Source organism: Mus caroli, chromosome X, assembly GCF_900094665.2.
Source record: "Mus caroli chromosome X, CAROLI_EIJ_v1.1, whole genome shotgun sequence".
Classification (NCBI taxonomy): Eukaryota; Metazoa; Chordata; class Mammalia; order Rodentia; family Muridae; genus Mus; species Mus caroli.
In genome coordinates this window covers 136,089,614-136,099,721 of record NC_034589.1, presented here as the reverse complement: position 1 = coordinate 136,099,721, position 10,108 = coordinate 136,089,614, and the positions used below count along the sequence as shown (strand labels likewise).

The 10,108-nt window shown below is 37.6% G+C and overlaps 2 pseudogenes; one reads left to right on the top strand and one right to left on the bottom strand.

Moving 5' to 3' along the window:
- Nucleotides 1-3,376: 3,376 nt before the first annotated feature.
- The window catches only part of LOC110286418, a 28,666-nt pseudogene continuing 21,934 nt past the window's right edge, over nt 3,377-10,108 (bottom strand).
- On the top strand, nt 9,830-9,903 carry LOC115030239 (annotated as a pseudogene).

Below are 10,108 nucleotides of genomic sequence, written 5' to 3'. Positions count from 1 at the left end.
TTTTTAGTCTGTGACTCATTTACTTCAGTTAACTCTGGGTATATTTTTTACTATTGTACTAAATTCTCCACCTAGAGACATTTTGACAGCATTTTTGTTTTGTATTTTAAGAAATGATACATGATCTTTGATTGAGCATGTTTTTTTTTGTTTTTGTTTTTGTTTTTTTGTTTGTTTGTTTTTGTTTTGTTTTTATATGCTAGGCTCCAAACAGCAGGTCTGAGAATGTTCTTTCTGGAGACCAAGGACATTAGAAGAGATTTATATTTCCTGGTTTCTTAGTATCTCTTAGTCCTGCTTGGAAGCTCTGCAGGAAGAAGTGACTTGAGATTGTGAGGATGTGCCAGACACCTCATATTGGGTGCCCTACTGGACTGACAATCTACCTATACCTCATACCAGCTTTTGTCCTAAGTTCTTAAACTAGTCCCCTTCTGCAGACCCTTTTTGGTCTCTGTCTGCGTAGAATGGGTTTCTAGTTGCAGGTAGAACAGGATTCAGTGAATGACAGACAAAATCAACATGAGAGGTTGTGTAGAATCTGAATGTATTATCACAAAGTGAACACCAATCTTATATAATACAGAAAACAAAAAGGTAGGATGTCACAGCAGGCAAAGTACATTGAAATTACTTGACACAAAACAAAGGAATGACTTCAAAAGGACTTACAGGAACCAGATAGTATTTACAGTAAAGATAAAGCAGCTCTGCTTAGGGTCTGTTAATGACAGGTAAGGATTTCATACCCTAGTCACAATTTGTGCTATTCCTTTGAGCCTTGTGAAAGCTAGCACCAGGGGGTTCTGCTCTAGCAGACCTTCTCATGAATAATGAAATACTACAAACCTCCTATTTCCTAGGCCTTGATAAATTCTTATATGAGTGTAACTTGGTTGTTCTTTTAAGTATCTGTGGAGAATCTCCATTTGTCAGAAGAGTTCATCAACTTGCTTCTAATATGCAATGTAGCCTATTATACCTGGCTGTAGTGAAGTTGCCTGTCTCAGTTGGTTTGCTTAACTCTTACATGGTAAACCCACCTATTATCTAGGCCACTGTTTATTCCCTTGTTTGGATAATACTGGCTACTGTCCTAAATAATCACTCTGCAGACTAGCCCTGAGCTATTCTAGCTCCGTTCTTTGTAATGCCTAATTAGTTTCACCATTTCTACTAGAAGTACATTTGAATGTTACTGAATAGATAATATTCTCACTGAATTCTTACTGAATTCCAAGTTTGTCGGCTTCAAAGATTTTCTGGGACTTTGGAACACTGGTGAGGGCTTAGATATGTCAGAATTCAATCTTTAAAGGCACATATAATAAAATAATACTAAAAGAGAGCACGTGGATCCATACACCAGACTAACGCAGGGATAGGGTATGAGTATATGGGTTATGAGAATGCCAAGTTTCCAGGAGGTTGAGTTTCCTTGAAACTCTTTGCCTCATGAGTGCTTCCAGGTCTCTCAGCCTGCCAAGATGATGTCACTGGAGTGTATGTAGCAGTCCCCAGAGCACCACTTCAATGGTCCCTTGTCGCTGGAGACACACCCTTCCTCCATAGGAACCATGCCTTCTTCTAAGCTGGCCATAATAAAATGCTTCATCCTAATCCTCCCCTATCACCCCCATGGCCCAGGAATTTCATTTTTCAAATCTTCAAGAGAAGAACTAGAAAACAACTGTCTTTGGAGGATACTGAGTTTTCCTACCTGTCTAAAGCTGAGTTCACCAAGAACTGAGAAAGGCTGCATACTCCTGAAGATATGCCTAACATTTCCTGTATCACTTACCTGTTAAAATAATCAACCTCTTTCCACTCTTGTTCCCTAGTTGTGGTTATCCTTTTCCTACTCATCAAGACTGAATCCACTGTCTACAGCTATAGTAACTGTTTAACCAACAAATGGTAATGAGTATTCTAGTATTGTAAGAATCGCACCTCCTCTGTGCTTGTAGTTGTGGAAAGGCAATATGGACAGTAAAATACCCATATAGATTTTGTGGAAAAACAAAGGATGTTTGAATATCTCTTCAAGCTTTTATCAATTGTATGATTTGGGTGAAGTTAAAAAACAAAACATCACAAAGCAAAACACCCCTTCCTCAGCTGGACTAGAACTCATGCACAGCTCAGTGATGTATCTTTTCACTCAGTGTGTGCATGTGATCCTATGTTTGGTTCCCAGTAGTGCCAGAAACAAGCAACAACCAGCACCCTTTCCTCAGTTTCAATCTATCATTCTGTAATATGGAAATGGTAGTATCTTACCCACAAAGGAATTCTAAAGCTAGATTAAACCATGAATATAAAAGTACTTAGAGCTTTCAATTAAATCACAAGTAACTTTGGTTAGGTTAATTTCAAAGGTAGTATAGTGAAATAGTTCTCATTCCCATTTGTATAAATTCTCCTGGTATCTTTGGTAGAATTTTATAGAGCCACTCCAAAATACCACTGTAGCAGGCTAAAATATATCCATGAACTAGCCTTTCATCACATAACGAAGTTAATACTTTTGAGAAACACAAGACACATAGGCAGTTGTGGAAACTAAATGAAAAGTAAAAGTCACACTTTTTTTATGACAGCTAAACTCCATTTATAAGGGTTTTTCTCTTCCTGTCCTATGAAAAGGAAGATAAGTAATAAAGGCAGCCCTTGTTTCCCCCTCTTTTCCTGACCTTCTGCCTAAACAGGCCTTTCCCTATATCTTTGTTTGCTTCAAGGAGGGTGGTCTTTAATACAAAATCTAATAGTATGTTCAACTCTGCTCTTATTGTCTACTTGTGCTGGTGACCCTCACTACCTGCCACCTGTAGAGCAGGTAGTCATGTTAAGGAAGTTCTGTTTACTTATGTTTGTATTTCATCCTGCTTTTGTTACAGGGGTCAATATCAACTAAGATCTAAGAAAGGCTAAATAAACATAGAACTACTGCCTTCCCAATATCGTCACAGGTAATGCCCTGCTATTACTGTTACCAAAATTGTATATTGACATTCATTTCACTTGCCTAGTATACACTGTTATTGCAGAGAAAGAATTTAAATCTTAAAATTGAAATGAAGAAAAAAAATCCAAAGAGCACTGATTTCACCAGTGATAACTCCTGTAGGGAGATATCCAGTCTAGATGCAAAATTATATTTTGGATATATTATCAGAATATGATATTTATAAGTCTAAGAAGTAAAAATAAAACAAAGCCATGCAGTTATAATGAAACTTTTCTAATTCTGAGTATGATTATTTATACGAATTGTTAAGGAATTTTCAAAGTCAGATTATAAGGCCATGTGCTAATTTTATATTCAATGCCAGTTTTTATATTTTTCCTCTAAGCACTATACAAAGTCTGTGTAAAGCTACCTATCAATACTTACATCACTATCTTCAGAACTACTATAGCCATCTTCTAGCTAAATGGAAAAAGTTGAGATAAATTATTGAAATGACATCCTTACTCAGTACGAGGTGATTTTTTAAAATCTAAATTGCAAGCTTTAGCATTTAAACAATATTCCCTTCTTATCCTTGGTTCTTAATATTGTTAACTATGGGCTTGGCCATTTTGTATCTTGGTTAACCACAACAATTCCCAAACTGAAGAGATTTTATCCCTATAACTAAAGTAAGTTGCTTTTCTATATTCCTGTCTCTCTTATTGTTTCTTCTCCCCAGTAATGGCTAGTCAAGTCATACTGATCCCTTGGCATTCTGTAACAGAACAATGATTGGCTACTCTTAGCAATGGCCAAGATCCCATCATAAAGGAAGATTTTCTGTCCCCTTCTCCATTTCCCACCCTCTAACTACTCTTGTGTCTAAGAGGGCTGCTGGGTCTCTAGTTTCCTGAACTAGAGATCTCCTCACTACACATCTTTTCCCAAATAAAGCCTGTGCTCTATAACAATAGAGTCCCTCTGTCCTGTGTTTGACTTTTATTCTTACTGACCTTACAAGTGTAACATTCAATTTCTGATATTGTACACACATGCAAGACCATCAAAGGCAGTGTGTCCTTAGAGATAAATCAGTCTAAGTCTCCTTACCATGTCAGAAAACTGTAGCTCAGAAGGTGAAGTCCTCAAGTCACAATCATGAATACAAATAAATACTAAAATTTTGAAGAAGCAAGGAAGATGCAAAAGAAAAGCCTAGTTAAAAGAATATAATACATGGAACCTCATAGAATTTTTAGGTAGAAAATAGAAAGTATTGCACTTACCCTACATTCAGTTCAATTATCTCATTTCTTTGCTGTTCCTGTGCCCATAAATAGTCAGTCCTTTCTCTTATTGCAGAAGATCTGGTATTTGTCATACAGGGTGAAAAAATAGAAAACAATTTTAAAACCCCTATCACTAACAGATTTAACACATGCAAAAGATTTAATTTCATGTATACATCATCTCTGTGCTGATGCATGTTCCTATAGACACATGCAAAGTCCAGAAGAGGGCAGCATGTTTCCTCCACTATCACTTTCCACCTAGTAGGTGGGTTTCTCCTTGACAGTAGGGCTTGCATTTTCTTGGATAGTTTGGAAGCTAAGAAGGCCCAGTGACTATCTTGTCTTCCCCATTTCAGCAATTGGGCTACAGGTTTGTGTGGGACCCCTGGTTCATTGTGTGTATGATTGGACTTGAACTCTAGTCTCCATGCTAGTACATCAAGTGCTCTAAATTTTAAGTTGTCTCCCTTGACCCCTATTTAACACTTCAGCATTACAAATTATTTTTCTTTAGAGTATTAATATGTAATCAGTTATAGCTGTATGCTAAATCTATGAAGTTTGCAAGCAAATGGATGAATATACTAGGAAATATATGTCTGTGGATTATCTGAATCTTTAGATGTGAGTATATAACCTCAGAAACAAGGAAAGTACAAGGGAACATAGCGGGAGGAGGAACTCTAGAGAGGAGTGAAATAGGACAAGTGTGCTATGAAGGGATAATAAGAAAACAGGGGAGAAAATTAACTGAAAAGGAGGAAGGCAAGACAGAGGGAGAAGGAAGAAACCCTAAATAACACCAAGAATGGTTAACAAAAACATCCATTTTGTTTACTTAACATACATATGTTGTGTCTGAGCCTGTGCCCTGTGCAGAACTTGGGCACTAACTCTGTATCCAGTTCCACAACATCCAGAAGAAGCTCAACTCCCAGGTGGTCTAACACACATAGGATTATAGGAATTCAGGAGCTAGGTCACACCAGGATTTCAGGATTCCAAAAGCAGCTTGACTCCTAGGAGCTCTGACATACCCAGGATGTCAGGATCACAGGATTGCAGGATCACAGGATCCTAGAGACAGCAAGAATCAGATGAGTCCTGACACAATCAGAAACACAGAAGGGACAGGCTCCTGTCCCAGAGAGAGCAAGGGCAGGTAGCACTAGAGATAACCAGAGGCAAGCATAAGAACATAAATAATAGAAACCAGGGTTACTAGGCATCATCAGAACAAAACTCTCCCACCACAGCAAGTCCTGGATACACTATCACACCAGAAAAGCAAGATTCAGATCTAAAAATAATTTCTCGTGATGATGATAGAGGACTTTAAGAAGGACATAAATAAAGTCCTTAAAGAAACACAGGAGAACACAGGTAAACAGGTAGAAGCCCTTAAAGAGGAAAGACAAAAATCCCACAAAGAATTACAGGAAAACACAACAAGACAGGAGAAGGAATTGAACAAGGCCATCCAGGATCTAGAAATGAAAACAGAAACAATAAAGAAACCACAAAGGGAGGTAACCCTGGAGATAGAAAACCTAGGAAAGGTATCAGGAGTCAAAAACCCAAGTGTCAGCAAGAGATAGAAGAGAGAATGTCAGTTGTAGAAAATACCATAGAAAATGTTAACGCTGTCAAAGAAAATGCAAAATGCAAAATTCTCCTAACCCCAAATTTACAGGAAATCCAGGACACAAGGAGAAGACCAAACCTATGGGTAATAGGTATAGAAGAGAGCAAAGATTCCCAACTTTGTGAATATCTTCAACAAAATTATAAAAGAAAACTTCCCTAACCTAATGAGATGGCCATTAATATAAAAGATGCCTATAGAACTCCAAATAGATTGGACCAGAAAAAAAATTACTGAGGTCACATAATAATCAAAATACCAAATTCACAAAACAAAGAAAGAATATTAAAAGCAGTAAGGGAAAACGGTCTAGTAACATACAAAGGCAGACACAATAAGGATTACACCAGATTTCTCACCAGAGACTATGAAAGCCAAAAGATCCTGGGCAAATGTCATACAGAACCTAAGAGACCACAATGCCAGCCTAGGTTACTATACCCTGCAAAACTCTCAATTACCATAGATGAAGAAATCAAGATATTTTAATGACAAAAACAAATTTACACAGTATCTTTCCACAAATCCAGCCCTACAAAGGATAATATATGGAAAACTCCAACACAAGGAGGGAAAGTAAACTATAAGAAAAAGCAAGAAAATAATCTTCTTTCAATAAACCCAAAAGAAGTTAGCCACATAAGCATAATTCCACATCTAACAACAAAAATGACAGTAAGCAACAATCACTTTTCCTTACTATCTCCTTACATTAATGTAACTAATTCCCCATTAAAAACATAGACTAAGAGACTCGATATGTAAACAGGATCCACTATTTTGCTTCATAAAGGAAGCACAACTCAGTGACAAAGACAAACACTACCTCAGAGTGAAAAGCTGAAAACAAATTTCCAAGCAAATGGTCCCAAGAAAAAAGCTGGAGTAGCCATTCTAATACTGAATACAATTAACTTTCAACAAAACATTATCAAAAAAGATAAGGAAGGACACTTAACACTCATCAAAGGAAAAATATACCAAGAAGAAATCTCAATTCTGAACATCTATGCTCCAAATTCAAGGGCATCCACATTCATTAAGAAACTTTAATAAAGCTCAAAACACACATTGTACCTCACACAACAATAGTCTGAGACTTTAACACCCCACTCTCATCAATGGACAGATCCTGGAAACAGAACCTAAACAGAGACACATGAAAACTAACAGAAGCTATGAAACAATGGATTTAACAGATATCTACAAAATATTTTATTCTAACACAAAAGGATATACATTCTTCTCAGCACTTCATGGTACCTTCTCCAAAACTGACCATATAATTGGTCACAAAACAGCCTCAACAGATGCAGGAGAAGGTTGAGATAACCTCATGTATCCTATCAGATCACCACAGACTAAGGATGGTTTTCAATAATAACAAAACAATAGAAATCCCACATACACATGGAAGTGTACCACACACTACTCAATGATAACTTTGTCAAGGAAGAAATAAAGTAATTAAAGACTTTTTAGAATTCAATGAAAATGAAGGCACAACATCAAAACTTATGGGACACAATGAAAACAGTGCTAAGAGGAAAACTCATAGCTCTGAGTGCCTCCACAAAGAAACTGGAGAGAGCATACACTAGCAGCTTAACAGCACAACCAAAAGTTCTAGAACAACAACAACAAAAAAGAAAATATACCCATGAAGATTGGACAGCAGGAAATAATCAAACTCAGGGCTGAAATCAACCAAGTATAAACAAAAAGAACCATACAAAGAATCAACCAAACCAGGAGCTGGTTCTTTGAGAAAATCAACAAGATAGATAAAACCTTAGCCAGACTAACCAGAGGGCACAGGGACAGTATCCTCATTAGCAAAATCAGAAATGAAAAGGGAGACATAACAACAGAAACCATAGAAATCCAAAAAATCATCAGATCCTACTACAAAAGTCTATATTCAACTAAATTGGAAAATCTGGATGAAATGGACAATTTTCTAGACAGATACAATGTGTCAAAGATAACCCATCTAAACAGCCTCATAACTCCTTAAGAAATTGAAGCAATCATTAAAAGGATGTGGAGAAAGAGGAACTCTCCTCCATTTTTGGTGGGATTGGAAGCTGATACAACCACACTGGAAATCAGTCTGGCAGTTCCTTAGAAAATTAGGGCATAGTACAACCTGAGGATCCAGCTATACCACTCCTGGGCATATACCCAAAAGATGCTCTAACATATAAAAAGGACACTTGCTCCACTATATTCTTAGAAGCCTTATTTATAATAACCAGAAGCTGAAAAGAACTCAGATGTCCTTCAACAGAGGAATGAATACAGAAATTGTGGTACATTTACACAATACTACTCAGGTATTAAAAACAATGACTTCATGAAATTATGAGGCAAATGTATGGAGCTAGAAAAAAATCATCCTGAGTGAGAACACATATGGTATACGCTTACTGATAATACCCAAGATATAATTCATAATCGTAATATCCAAGATATAATTCACAGACCACATGAAGCTCGAGAAGAAGGAAGACCAAAGTGTGGATACTTCGATCCTTAGAAGGGGGAACAAAATACCCGTGGGAGGAGTTACAGAGACAAAGTTTGGAGCAGAGACTGAAAGAAAGGCCATCCAGGGACTGCCCCACCTGGGGATCCATCCCATATACAGTTATCAAACCCAGACACTATTGCAGCATGCCAAGAAGTGCTTGCTGACAGGAGCCTGATACAGCTGTTTTTTGAGAGGCTCTGCTAGTGTCTGACTAATAAAGAGGTGGATGCTCACAGTCAAACATGGAACTGACTGTAGGTTCCCCAATGGAGGAGCTAGATAACGTACCAAAGGAGCTGAATGGGGTTGCAGCCCCATAGGAGGAACAACAATATGAACCAACCAGATCCTCCAGAGTTCCCAAGGACTAAACAACCAACCAAAGAGTACACATGGAGGGACCCATGGCTCTCGCTACATATGTAGCAGAGGATGGCCTTATTGGATATCAATGGCACGCCCTTCGTCCTGTGAAGGCTAGATGCCCCAGTGTAGCATAATTGGAGGGCAGGCAATCCGGAGTGGGTGGATGGGTGGGGGAATACTATCATAGAAACAGGGGAGGGTGGATGGGATAGGGTTTTTTTTGGGGGGGTGACTTGGAAAGGGGACATTTAAAATGTAAATAAAATATCCAGTAAGAAATTAAAAATAAATAACATACATATGTTATATATGTGCATATTTAAACAGATGTATGTATGTATGTAGTTTGAATGAAGTTTTACAATTCTAAGTGCCAGTTCTTGCCAAAAGTATCATAGACTACCTAACATAAACCCTGTGCTAGGTACAGGAAAGCTCCTCTTCAATTGTTAGACACAGGAATAGAAGAGACTCCCAAAATAATATAGGCTATTGCTGTTGCCCTGTTTGCCTCACATAATTTGAAGGCAAGATCCTATAGCTAAAGACTGCATACAATTTGGACAATGGATTTGGAGAAACTGCTGTAACATATACTTGTTGGGCTGAGGTTGTGGTTTAGATATAAATCACTTGCCTAATGTGTACAGGGTCTATCATAATTTGCACTACAACAACAACTACATACACACTCTCCCCCCCACACAAACATGCACACTCTCTCACACAGATACATACACTCACATACATACAAAGACACACAGAAGGTGAGATAATTTGTCTGATAAAGCCTTTAGGACTCCTAGGGAAGGAGATAAAGGAAAGAAACAGGTTGATTACCATTAGTTATATCCTATCATATCAATTTAGCATAATATGTTGGTATAGGATACAAAAGGAGTAGCTACTCTGAGTAGTGGATAGGCCTAGTAGGATAGGCCAGACTGGGAAACAATCTTAGGCAATTGCATATGCATGTGAGTTGATATCATGAGCCACAAAATTGTTCCAATACATGCCTGAATTGGAAAAGTGTCTGAAAGACTATCCTTTCAGGGATCATTTCTATAGTTTGTTACTAGATAAGTTTCTCTGACTGTGTGGAAAAATGTCTGTATTGGGAAAATACAAATTTAGTTATTAAGACACAGAAATGCTTATACATTTCTATATCATTCCAAACATTGTACTAACATTGATAAAGTACTGATTTTGTTTCTACCTGTCAATTTCTGGCTCGTATCCTGGTGGTGATGCATCCCTTGGTCCATTTCTTCCTCTTTGACCATGGTATTTTTCTCCTTTATGAAGCATCCATG